Source organism: Triticum dicoccoides, chromosome 1A, assembly GCF_002162155.2.
Source record: "Triticum dicoccoides isolate Atlit2015 ecotype Zavitan chromosome 1A, WEW_v2.0, whole genome shotgun sequence".
NCBI lineage: Eukaryota > Viridiplantae > Streptophyta > Magnoliopsida > Poales > Poaceae > Triticum > Triticum dicoccoides.
The window spans coordinates 121,932,966-121,946,652 of NC_041380.1; positions in this window are offsets into that span (position 1 = coordinate 121,932,966).

A 13,687-nucleotide genomic window follows, 5' to 3' on the forward strand; every position below is an offset into this window, starting at 1 on the left:
GATGATTTGGCTAGGAACGTTGATACAATTTCTCTTGATGTTGATTCTTTAAAGCTTAGATCTATTCCTCCTAAGCATGATATCAATGAGTCTCTCAAAGCCATGATAATTTCCATTGATGAGTGCAAAGAAAGAACCGCTAGGATGCGTGCTAAGAAAGATGCCTTTATAAGAGTGTGTTCTTCTAGTTCCTATGAAAATAAAGATGAAGATCTAAAAGTTATTTATGTGTCCCCTATTAAATCTTTGTTTTGCAATATGAATCTTGATAATGATGGGACTGAATATGATCCACCTTTACCTAGAAGGCGTTCCAAAAATTCGGAGTTTTTAGATCTTGATGCTAAATTTGATGATAGTGGGATTGAAGAAATTAAAACCCTAGATGTTGCTAAACCCACTATTTTGGATTTCAAGGAATTTAATTATGAAAATTGCTCTTTGATTGATTGTATTTCCTTGTTGCAATCCGTGCTAAATTCTCCTCATGCTTATAGTCAAAATAAAGCGTTTACTAAACATATCGTTGATGCCTTGATGCAATCTTATGAAGAAAAACTTGAGTTGGAAGTTTCTATCCCTAGAAAACTTTATGATGAGTGGGAACCAACTATTAAAAAATTAAGATTAAAGATCATGAGTTCTATGCTTTATGTGATTTGGGTGCTAGTGTTTTCATGATTCCAAAGACTTTGTGTGATTTGTTAGGTTTCCATGATTTTGATGATTGCTCTTTAAACTTGCACCTTGCGGATTCCACTATTAAGAAACCAATGGGAAGAATCAATGATGTTCTTATTGTCGCAAATAGGAATTATGTTCCCATAGATTTTATTGTTCTTGACATAGATTGCAATCCTTCATGTCCTATTATTCTTGGTAGACCTTTCCTTAGAACGATTGGTGCAATTATTGATATGAAGGAAGGAAATATTAGATTCCAATTTCCGTTAAGGAAAGGCATGGAACACTTTCCTAGAAAGAAAATTAAATTACCTTATGAATCTATTATGAGAGCCACTTATGGATTGCCTACCAAAGATGGCAATACCTAGATCTATCCTTGCTTTTTATGCCTAGCTAGGAGCGTTAAACGGTAGCGCTTGTTGGGTGGCAATCCAATTTTAATTTTATTCCTTGCTTTTTGCTCCTGTTTAGTAATAAATAATCTACCTAGCCTCTGTTTAGGTTGTGTTTTTGTGTTTAATTAGTGTTTGTGCCAAGTAGAACCGTTGGGAAGACTTGGGGAAAGTCTTGATATCTTGCTGTAAAAAACAGAAACTTTAGCACTCACGAGAACTGCTGCCATTTTTATTTGGAAAGTTATATTTAATTAATTCTTTTTGAAGATGATTAATAGATAAATTCCTCACGTCCAGAAATTTATTTTAGAATTTTTAGGGTTCCAGATCTTGCGCTAGCTACAGATTACTACAGACTATTCTGTTTTTGACAGATTCTGTTTTTCGTGTGTTGTTTGCTTATTTTGATGAATCTATGGATAGTAAAATAGTTTATAAACCATAGAGAAGTTTTAATATAGTAGGTTTAACACCAATATAAATAAAGAATGAGTTAATTACAGTACCTTGAAGTGGTCTTTTGTTTTATTTCGCTAACGGAGCTCACGAGATTTTCTACTTTAAGTTTTGTGTTGTGAAGTTTTCAAGTTTTGGGTAAAGATTTGATGGATTATGGAACAAGGAATGGAAAGAGCCTAAGCTTGGGGCTGCCCATGGAACCCCCAAGATAATCTAAGGACACCTAAAAGCCAAAGCTTGGGGATGCCTGATACGTCTCCAACGTAACTATAATTTTTGATTGCTCCATGCTATATTATCTACTGTTTTGGACATTATTGGGCTTTATTATCCATTTTTATATTATTTTTGGGACTAACCTATTAACTGGAGGCCCAGCCCTGAATTGCTGTTTTTTTGCCTCTTTTAGGGTTTCGAAGAAGAGGAATATCAAACGGAGTCCAAACGGAATGAAACCTTCGGGAACGTGATTTTCTCAACGAACAAGACCCGGGAGACTTGGACCCTACGTCAAGGCACAATAGAGGAGGCCACGAGGTAGGGGGCGCGTCTGCCTACCCCAGGCGCGCCCTCCACCCTCGTGGGCCCCCTGTTGCTCCACCGACGTACTCCTTCCTCCTATATATATCCACGTGCCCCCAAACGATCAGATACGGAGCCAAAACCCTAATTCCACCGCCGTAACTTTCTGTATCCACGAGATCCCATCTTGGGGCCTGTTCCGGAGCTCCGTCGAAGGGGGCATCGATCATAGAGGGCTTCTACATCAACACCATAGGCTCTCCGATGAAGTGTCAGTAGTTTACCTCAGACCTACGGGTCCATAGTTAGTAGCTAGATGTCTTCTTCTCTCTTTTTGGATCTCAATACAATGTTCTCACCCTCTCTTGTGGAGAACTATTCGATGTAATGTTCTTTTTGGCGGTGTGTTTGTTGAGACCGACGAATTGTGGGTTTATGATAAAGTCTATATATGAACAATATTTGAATCTTCTCTGAATTCTTTTATGTATGATTGGTTATCTTTGCAGTTTGGTTTGGCCTACTAGATTGATCTTCCTTGCAATGGGAGAAGTGCTTGGCTTTGGGTTCAATCTTGCGGTGTCCTTTCCCAGTGACAGTAGGGGCAGCAAGGCACATATTGTATTATTCCCATCGAGGATAACAATATGGGGTTTTCTTCATATTGCATGAGTCTATCCCTCTACATCATGTCATCTTGCTTAAGGCGTTACTCTGTACTCTAGATGCATGCTGGATAGCGGTCGATGAGTGAAGTAATAGTAGTAGATGCAGGCAGGAGTCAGTCTACTTGTCCCGGACGTGATGCATATATACATGATCATGCCTAGATATTCTCATAATTATGCTCAATTCTGTCAATTGCTCAACAGTAATTTGTTCACCCACCGTAGAATACTTATGCTCTCGAGAGAAGCCACTAGTGAAACCTATGGTCCGCGGGTCTATCTTTATCATATTGATCTCCTACTACTTAGTTATTTCCTTTGCTATTTACTTTGCCTTTATTTTTCTTTGCATCTTTATCATAAAAATACCAAAAATATTATCTTTATCATATCTATCAGATCGCACTCTCGTAAGTGGCCTTATAGGGATTGACAACAACTATTTGCGTTGGTTGCGAGGATTTATTTGTTTTGTGCAGGTACGAGGGACTCGCGCGTAGCCTCCTACTGGATTGATACCTTGGTTCTCAAAAACTGAGGGAAATACTTACGGCACTTTGCTGCATCATCCCTTCCTCTTCGGGGAAAACCAACGCAGTGCTCAAGAGGTAGCAATGCCCCGGAAGGCATCCCCTCTTTCGTCTACTTCTATTGGTAACTTTACTTGGAGCTATATTTTTATTTACCACATGATATGTGTTTTGCTTGGAGCGTCTTGTATGATTTGAGTCTTTGCTTTTTAGTTTACCACAATCATCCTTGTTGTACACACCTTTTGAGAGAGCCATACATAATTTGGAATTTGTTAGAATACTCTATGTGCTTTGCTTATATCATTTGAGTTATATAGTTTTGCTCTAGTACTTCACTTATATTTTTTTTAGAGCACGGTGGTGGAATTGTTTTATAGAAACTATTGATCTCTCATGCTCCACTTAGATTATTTTGAGAGTCTTAAATAGCATGGTAATTTGCTTAAATAATCCTAATATGCTTGGTATTCAAGAATAGTAAAAACTTTCTTATGAGTGTGTTGAATGCTATGAGAAGTTTAATGCTTGATAATTGTTTTGAGATATGAAGATGGTGATATTAAAGTTGTGCTAGTTGAGTAGTTGTGAATTTGAGAAATACTTCTATTAAAGTTTGTGATTCCCATAGCATGCACGTATGGTGAACCGTTATGTGATGAAGTCGGAGCATGATTTATTTTTTTATTATCCTCCTTATGAGTGGCGGTAGGGGACGAGCGATGGTCTTTTCCTACCAATCTATCCCCCTAGGAGCATGCGCATAATAATTTGCTTTGATAACTTGTAGATTTTTGCAATAAGTATATGAGTTCTTTATGACTAATGTTGAGTCCATGGATTATACGCACTTTTCTTCCTTCCACCATTGCTAGCCTCTCTAATACCGCGCACCTTTCGCCGGTATCATACACCCATCATATACCTTCCTTAAAACAGCCACCATACCTACCTATTATGGCATTTCCATAGCCATTCCGAGATATATTGCCATGCAACTTTCCACCGTCCGTTTATTATGACACACTCCATCATTATCATATTGCTTAGCATGATCATGTAGTTGACATCGTATTTGTGGCAAAGCCACCATTCATAATTCTTTCATACATGTCACTCTTGATTCATTGCATATCCCAGTACACCGCCGGAGGCATTCATATAGAGTCATATTTTGTTCTAAGTATCGAGTTGTAATTATTGAGTTGTAAGAAAATAAAAGTGTGATGATCATCATTATTAGAGCATTGTCCCAGTGAGGAAAGGATGATGGAGACTATGATTCCCCCACAAGTCGGGGTGAGACTCTGGACGAAAAAAAAGAGGCCATAAAAAAGAGAAAAGGCCCAAAAAATGACGAGAGAAAAAGAGAGAAGGGACAATGTTACTATCCTTTACCACACTTGTGCTTCAAAGTAGCACCATGATATTCATGATAGAGAGTTCTCTCATTTCGTCACTTTCATGTACTAGTGGGAATTTTTCATTATAGAAATTGGCTTGTATATTCCAATGATGGGTTTCCTCAAAATGCCCTAGGTCTTCATGAGCAAGCAAGTTGGATGCACACCCACTTAGTTTATTTTTTTGAGCTTTCATATACGTATAGCTATAGTGCATCCGTTGCATGGCAATCCCTACTCACTCACATTGATATCTATTGATGGGCATCTCCATAGCCCGTTGATACGCCTAGTTGATGTGAGACTATCTTCTCCTTTTTTGTCTTCTCCACAACCACCATTCTATTCCACATATAGTGCTATATCCATGGCTCACGCTCATGTATTGCGTGAAGATTGAAAAAGTTTGAGCATGTCAAAAGTATGAAACAATTGCTTGGCTTGTCATCGGGGTTGTGCATGATTTAAATACTTTGTGTGGTGAAGATAGAGCATAGCCAGACTATATGATTTTGTAGGGATCTTTCTTTGGCCATGTTATTTTGAGAAGACATGATTGCTTTGTTAGTATGCTTGAAGTATTATTATTTCTATGCCAATATTAAACTTCTATCTTGAATCTTTCAGATCTGAATATTCATACCACAATTAAGAAGAATTACATTGAAATTATGCCAAGTAGCATTCCACATCAAAATTCTGTTTTTTATCATTTACCTACTCGAGGACGAGCAGGAATTAAGCTTGGGGATTCTTGATACGTCTCCAATGTATCTATAATTTTTGATTGCTCCATGCTATATTATCTACTGTTTTGGACATTATTGGGCTTTATTATCCACTTTTATATTATTTTTGGGACTAACCTATTAACCGGAGGCCCAGCCCAGAATTGTTGTTTTTGCCTATTTTAGGGTTTCGAAGAAAAGGAATATCAAACGGAGTCCAAACGGAATGAAACCTTCAGGAACGTGATTTTCTCACCGAACAAGACCCGGGAGAGTTGGACCCTACGTAAAGCAACCAACAGGGGGGCCATGAGGTAGGGGGCGCGCCTACGCACCCCCCCCCCCTAGGCGCGCCCTCCACCCTCGTGGGCCCCCTGTTGCTCCACCGACGTACTCCTTCCTCCTATATATACCTACATACCCCCAAACGATCAGATACGGAGCCAAAAACCTAATTCCACCGCCGCAACCTTCTGTATCTATGAGATCCCATCTTGTGGCCTGTTCCGGAGCTCCGCCGGAGGGGGCATCCATCACGGAGGGCTTCTACATCAACACCATAGCCTCTCCGATGAAGTGTGAGTAGTTTACCTCAGACCTTCGGGTCCATAGTTATTATCTAGATGGCTTCTTCTCTCTTTTTGGATCTCAATACAATGTTCTCCCCCTCTCTTGTGGAGATCTATTCGATGTAATCTTCTTTTTGCGGTGTGTTTGTTGAGACCGATGAATTGTGGGTTTATGATCAAGTTTATCTATGAACAATATTTGAATCTTCTCTGGGTTCTTTTATGTATGATTGGTTATCTTTGCAAGTCTCTTCAAATTATCAGTTTGGTTTGGCCTACTAGATTGATCTTTCTTGCAATGGGAGAAGTGCTTAGCTTTGGGTTCAATCTTGCGGTGTCCTTTCCCAGTGACAGTAGGGGTAGCAAGGCACGTATTGTATTGTTGCCATCGAGGATAACAAGATGGGGTTTTATCATATTGCATGAATTTGTCCCTCTACATCATGTCATCTTGATTAAGGCGTCACTCTATTTTCATGAACTTAATACTCTAGATGCATGCTGGATAGCGGTCGATGAGTGGAGTAATAGTAGTAGATGCAGGAAGGAGTCGGTCTACTTGTCTCAGACGTGATGCCTATATACATAATAATGCCTAGATATTCTCATAACTATGCTCAATTCTGTCAATTGCTCAACAGTAATTCATTCACCCACCGTAAAACACTTATGCTCTTGAGAGAAGCCACTAGTGAAACCTATGGCCCCGGGGTCTATCTTCATCATATTAATCTTCCAATACTTAGTTATTTCCTTTGCTTTTCACTTTGATTTTATTTCAATTTGCATCTTTATCATAAAAATACCAAAAATATTATCTTATCATATCTATCAGATCTCACTCTCGTAAGTGATCGTGAAGGGATTGACAACCCCTTATCGCGTTGGTTGCGAGGAGTTATTTGTTTTGTGCAGGTACGAGGGACTCGCGCGTAGCCTCCTACTGGATTGATACCTTGGTTCTCAAAAATTGAGGAAAATACTTACGCTACTTTGCTGCATCATCCTTTCCTCTTCAAGGAAATCCAACGTAGTGCTCAAGAGGTAGCAAGGTGCTAGCGGCCTCAGAGGCCATGCCTATGGCGTCGCCTTTGGTACCTCGCTTAGTTTAGTTTAGGTCTAGTTACATTTTGTTTGGTTTGGTAGAATTTCATCCTTTTTGTTGTAAACATATCGAAATTTAACAAATATGTTTTTTGTGGGGCTATGAGGCACCACATGCAAATGTGGCAACTTTTGCAATGACTAGCACTTTTTCTTGTTTCCCTCACACTTTTTATTCAACACAACTAAACATATGTATGTGTGATCATTCTATGTTTGCATAAACAGGGCTTCCATCCGCACCCACCATGCACATATATACCTCTTCTTTGCGATGCTAAAAACCCTACTTCTTTGTATTGTTTTCTTCCTATCTACTCTTTTTATGTGTTTTCTTGCATAGCTTTTTTGTTGTCATGGTAATTTCACATGTCAATTTTTGGCAACTTCATCACACATTAGTAGCCATTTTTTGTTCACTCACATCACACCATCCCATCCCCGGAACACATTCTAACACATGACAACTTTCTCACCCACACTCTGTGTAAAGATTAGCTAGTAAACACAACTCTATCTACAATTTGAGGTCAACATCACTCACGACCACATGGCAACATAACTAAAAAATATATGGCAATCTAGCTCATCCATGATTTTTTCCTATATTAGATATTCTGAATCAATCGAAGGGTTAGAGAGGGAAGAAGTGGCTATCCACGAAACGTCCTCATGGCAACTTCATATGTCAATATTTTGGCGACTCCATCACACATTAGATGCCACTTTTTGTTCACTCACACGACACCACCATACCCTACAACATATTATAACACATGTCAACTTCTTCACCAACACTAAGTGCCAGAATTAGTTAGTAAACACACCAACTATATGTCTCTATCTACAAATTTATGGCAACATCACTCTAAATCACATGGCAACATCACTCAAGAAACATATGGTAGTGTAGCTCATCTTCAGATTTTTGTTTCCTTATTGCTCTTCGTGAAGCAATCGAAATGGTTGGAGAGGCGCATGGCAACATTATCAACTACACGCCAAGCACCGAATTGTGGGCAAGTTGGTGGTGGAGTTTTGAGTTGGCCGACGTGGCCATTGTTGTTTCTATTTCTGTTTCTCTTCTTTTGGGGGGCCTTTGCATAGTTGTTCTTTCTCAATACTATGGTTTTCGACATTGTTTCCCTTGTAAATAGGGCAATCTGTATTTTCGTATTCCTCTTTGAATGAACTTGGCAGAGCTCCTGCCTTTCTCCTTACGCTAAAAAAATATATTTGTTCTGCACTCTAAGAGTGTGTTTGCTTTGAGGATACAGTGAAACTAGATGGGTTGATTCCTGTTGAGTATATTATGTACGTATATATTGTGTATAGGGCCTACCTCCTGTTTCCTCTGTGTAGTTGAGGATGTGGCCCTCCCTCTATACTTATATATACGTGCCTGGTGCACCGATCAATACATTGTGATTGCACAGACCATAACTTGTCTCAATACATTGAGAGCACGATCCTAAACCCTAAGCCGCCGCCGCCGCCGCACCTCTATGCGCCGCCGCCGCTTTGCTTCCGCTCCATCTCACCCGCGCCGCACCATCCCGCGTCGCCAGCTCCAGCGCCGCGCTGCTCCTCGCCAAAGCCATCGCCACGCCGCGCCGCTTCGCTCCTGCCACGCCGCATCGCACCTTCTGCCCAGCACCGCTTCGCTCCTACCACGCCGCATCGTTCCAACCCAGCCGCCCACGCCGCATCACACCAGCAATCGCCATGACGCGTCGCTTTCTGCACTGCCAGCGCCGCGTCGCTTTTCTGCCAGTGTCGCTCCCGCGTCGCTTTTCTGCCAGCGCCGCTCCCGCGTCGCAGCCCCTCGCAACCCTAACCCTAGTCATGAGTTCCTCCTCCTCCACCGTCTCCAACTCGTTCGCCGGTCCCGATGTCACTCTCGTCCGCGACCTCAACATCCACTAGCGCGTCCTGGTGAAACTTGATCAATCCACCGCCTCCTACTTCGCTTGGAAGCGGTATTTTTCGCTGGTGTTCCGCGAGTACCTCCTTCATGGCCACGTCGACGGCACCGTGGACTTGGCTCTCATGATCCATGACGAGGAGTGGATGATCCTCGACGCCACCATCATCCACTGGTTCTACCTCACCATCTCCACCGACCTCTTCCACACCGTGGTGGATGACGATGACGACGCCCACGCCGTTTGGACCAAGCTCAATGGCCTCTTCACCGACAACAAGCTGCAACGCAAGGTCCTTCTCCACGGCGAGTTTTACGTGTGCCAGCAGCTTGACTTGTCCATCGACGACTTTTGCATGCGCCTGAAAAAGCTTGCCGATGAGCTCCGCGATCTCGGGGAGACGGTTGGCGACGAGCTCCTCATGAGCACCCTCACCACCGGTCTCAACGAGGATTTTGGGAACGCCGCCTCCAACCTCACCCTCATCCCAGAGCCTACTTTCTCTAAGGTAGTAGCGTACCTCAAACTGGAGGAGCGCTGGATGAGGATGGCACGGACTCGGGCGACCCACACCGCCCTCATCGCCAGCACCCGCGGGGGTCAAGCCCCGCCACCTTCGCGCCCGATGCCGCCTCAGCCGGCGGCGCCCGCTTTCCCGCCCGCCCCGGCTGCTCCCTTCCCGTCGCCCTAGCAGGCGGCCAATGGGGGGTCGTCGCGGCGGCTGTCACGGCGGCCGCAAGCAGGGGGCGCAGGCACTCTGGGAGGAGCACCCCGCCCACTGCAGCAGGCCTACCAGCCGGCCCTGTGGTACGCCGACCAGAACCCATGGACCGGCGTTGTGCACGCCTACTCCATGCAGTTCCCCGTGCCCCTACCTCGGGTATTCTTGGCGCCCGGCCACCGTCGCACCAGGCGTTCTACGCCGCGCCACAGCCCTATGCGGCGCCCTATGGGCCTCTCTCTTACCGCCAGCAGCCGCAGCCAGGTGAGCTGCCGCTGCTGCCCCTGACGGCCCCGCAGCAGCCTCTTCCGCCGGCGCCGTGTGACCCGGCTCTTCTGGCGGCTCTTCACACCGCCCCTTCACCGTCCACCTACACCGGCGGCGGCGACTGGTAAATGTACACTAGAGCTACCGCGCATATGGCTGCCCTATCCCGGTAACCTCCACACCTCCTATCCCGTCCACACTTCAAACCGCATCACCGTCTGTGACGGCTCCTCTCTTCCTATTACTCACATTGGCCATGCATATTTTCCGTCTAACTCCACTCCAATATCCATGTCTAATATCTTAGTTTCTCCTGAACTTATTAAAAATATTGTTTCTATTCGTTCTCTTACACGTGAAAATCATGTCACCGTTGAATTTGACAAATGTGGTTTTTCTGTTAAGGACGCTCGCACCCGGATGGTACTCCACCGATGTGACAGCCCCGACGAGCTCTACCCGGTTCACTCCGCCACCTCTGCCACTTCCGCCGCCCCTGTCGCTCTCGCCACCGGAGTGGATCTTTGGCACGCTCGCTTGGGTCATCCCAATTCCGCCAACCTTCGTCATATACTTCGAAGTTTTTCTTTCACGTGTAATAAGAACGAGGATCACTCGTGTCATGCATGTCACCTCGGCAAACATGCTCGTCTCCCGTTTAGCGCTTCTTCTCATGTTGCATCGTATCCATTTGAGTTAATTCATAGTGATGTTTAGACCACTCCTGTTGCCAGTAATACGGGCTATCTTTATTATCTTGTCATACTTAATGTTTTCTCGCATTATGTGTGGACCTTCCCGTTGCGCCGCAAGTCGGATGCTATATCCACTCTCGTCGCTTTCTACTCCTATGTTCTCACGCAGTTTGGTCGTCCCATTCTCGCGTTGTAGACAGATAACGGGAAGGAGTTCGACAACCTCGTTGTTTGTACTCTTCTCACCACACATGGCATGACTTTTCGTCTCACTTGCCCGTACACCTCGCAGCAGAACGGTCGCGCTGAGCGTATCCTTCGCACTCTTAATGACTGCGTTCGGACACTCTCTTTCACGCCAATGTGCCTCCGCGCTTTTGGCATGACGCTCTCGCCACTGCTTCACTCCTCATTAACATCTGTCCATGTCGCACTCGCGGGAACTTTGCACCTCATCACCTCCTCTTCGGTGCACCACCGTCTTATGATGAGCTTCGCATCTTCGGCTATCTCTGCTACCCTAGCATCGCCACTACTATGCCTCATAAGCTTGCACCCCGCTCCGTCGCCTGCATCTTTCTCGACTACCCACCTAACACTAAGGGCTACCGCTGCTATGATCCTGTCTCCTGTCGTGTTTTCACCTCCCGACATGTTTACTTTGATGAGATGGTGTTTCTGTTTCTGCAGCAGGTACCCCTTGTCGCCTCATCGCCGCCGGCCGTCGACGGCCCCTCGGCGACTCCGTCAGGTGGACGGTCCCGCCCGGCTCTCAGACCGCCTCCGGGCTTTGGCGGTCCTCGCACCATGTGACGAGTTGCGCCTCGCGCCCCCACGCCAGTGCATGCCTTCTCGATCTCCTTGGCCGACCACAACGCCTCGGCCGGCACCCCCCTTTACCCGTCGCCCCCGACTCGGGCACCGCGGACTCGGGGGCCGCCGGCTCGGCCGTCGCCTCGCCGGCCCCGTCGCCGGCCCCTTCCCCAGCCCCGTCATTGGCCGCTTCGCGTCGCCGGTCGCTCCGGTGTTGCCGTCTTGCCCTGTTACACGGTCTAGGATAGGCGTTCACCGTCCGAGCCTATGGTACTCGGGCGACGAGTACCTCCTTGCCGCCTCCACCGCGGAGCCGTCTCCTCTTCCCACGTCCACTCGCGCAGCCCTCCGTGATCCTCACTGGCTTACGGCGATGCAGGAAGAGTTCGACGCTCTTCAGCGGAACCATACCTGGACATTGGTTCCCCGGCCTCCTCGCGCCAATGTCATCACCGGCAAGTGGGTCTTTCACCACAAGACCCGCTCGGATGGTACACTTGAGCGCTACAAGGCTCGCTGGGTAGTTCGTGGTTTTCAACAGCGCGCTGGAGTTGACTTCACTAAGACGTTTGCCCCGGTTGTTAAACCGGGCACGATCCGCACGGTCCTCCAGCTTGCGGTGTCTCGAGGCTGGCCTGTTCATCAGATGGATGTCTCCAACGCCTTCCTCCATGGCCATCTTGAGGAGCAGGTTTATTGTGAGCAGCCCACCGGCTTCGTCGACGCATCTCTTCCTGGCCATGTGTGTTTGTTGTCCCGGTCTATCTACGGGCTCAAGCAAGCACCCTGAGCCTAGTACCAGCGGATCGCCGGGTTTCTTCAGACACTGGGCTTCATCGTCAGTCGCTCGGATGCCTCACTGTTTGTCTATCGCCACGGTGACACGACTGCATATTTGCTCCTCTACATCGACGACATCATCCTGACGGCCTCCTCCGCAGCTCTACTTCAGCAGATTACTCTTCGGCTGCGTGACGAGTTTGCCATCAAGGACTTGGGTGCTCTACATTATTTCCTTCGCATTGAGGTCATTCAGCGACCGGGCGGCTTCTTTCTTCATCAGCAGAAGTATGCGCACGAGCTTCTTGAGCGTGCTGGCATACTCAACGGTCACCCTGTTGCTACTCCTGTTGACACGAAGGCCAAGGTTTCCGCTCTTGAGGGCTCGTCGGGGTCGGATGCTCCTTTCTACCGGTCCATCGTCGGTGCTCTTCAGTGTCTGACTCTCACCAGACCGGATCTTCAGTATGTTGTTCAGCAGGTGTGTCTCCACATGCACGCCCCTCGTGACTCCCATTGGACTCTCGTGAAGCGGATCCTCCGTTACATTCGCGGCATGATGACCCTCGGGCTCACCATCACGGCGTCCACTTCTTTGGAGATGATGGCCTACTCTGACACGGACTGGGCTGGCTGCCCAAACACTCGTCGGTCCACCTCTGGCTACTGCGTCTACCTCGGTCCTTCACTCGTCTCGTGGTCGTCCAAGCGACAACCCATGGTTTCGCGCTCCAGCGCGGAGGCTGAGTACAGAGTTGTGGCTAACGCTGTTGCTGAGTGCACCTGGCTACGACAGTTACTTCAGGAGCTGCATCACGGCGTCTCCCAGGCTACGGTTGTCTACTGCGACAACGTTTCTGCGGTGTACCTCTCCGCCAACCTCGTTCATCATCGCCGGACGAAGCACATTGAGCTGGATATTCACTTTGTGCGCGAGCAGGTGGCCCTTGGACGTATTCGGGTTCTCCATGTTCCGACTGCACAAGGGTTCGCCGATGATGACGAAGGGACTGCCGACTTCCACCTTCGAGGAGTTTCGTTCTAGTCTCTGCGTCACTGGCGCCGCTTCGACTGCGGGGGGAGGGGGGTTGAGTATATTATGTACGTATATATTGTGTATAGGGCCCACCTCCTGTTTTCTCTGTATAGTTGAGGATGTGGCCCTCCCTCTGTACTTATATATATGTGTCTGATGTACCGATCAATACATTGTGATTGCACAGCCCATAACTTGTCTCTCTACAATTCCGTCCCTAGCCCACCATTTCAGTGTTTAGTTGAGGATGAAACAGAAACCATGTGATCCTCAGAGAAGGAATATTCCCTTCATGTGCTTCATCAAGCGATTCCACCAAATCGAAGGAATCACATGGTTATTCCTCTCTTATCGATAGGAAAAAAAGGAAAACACCCCCGTCTCA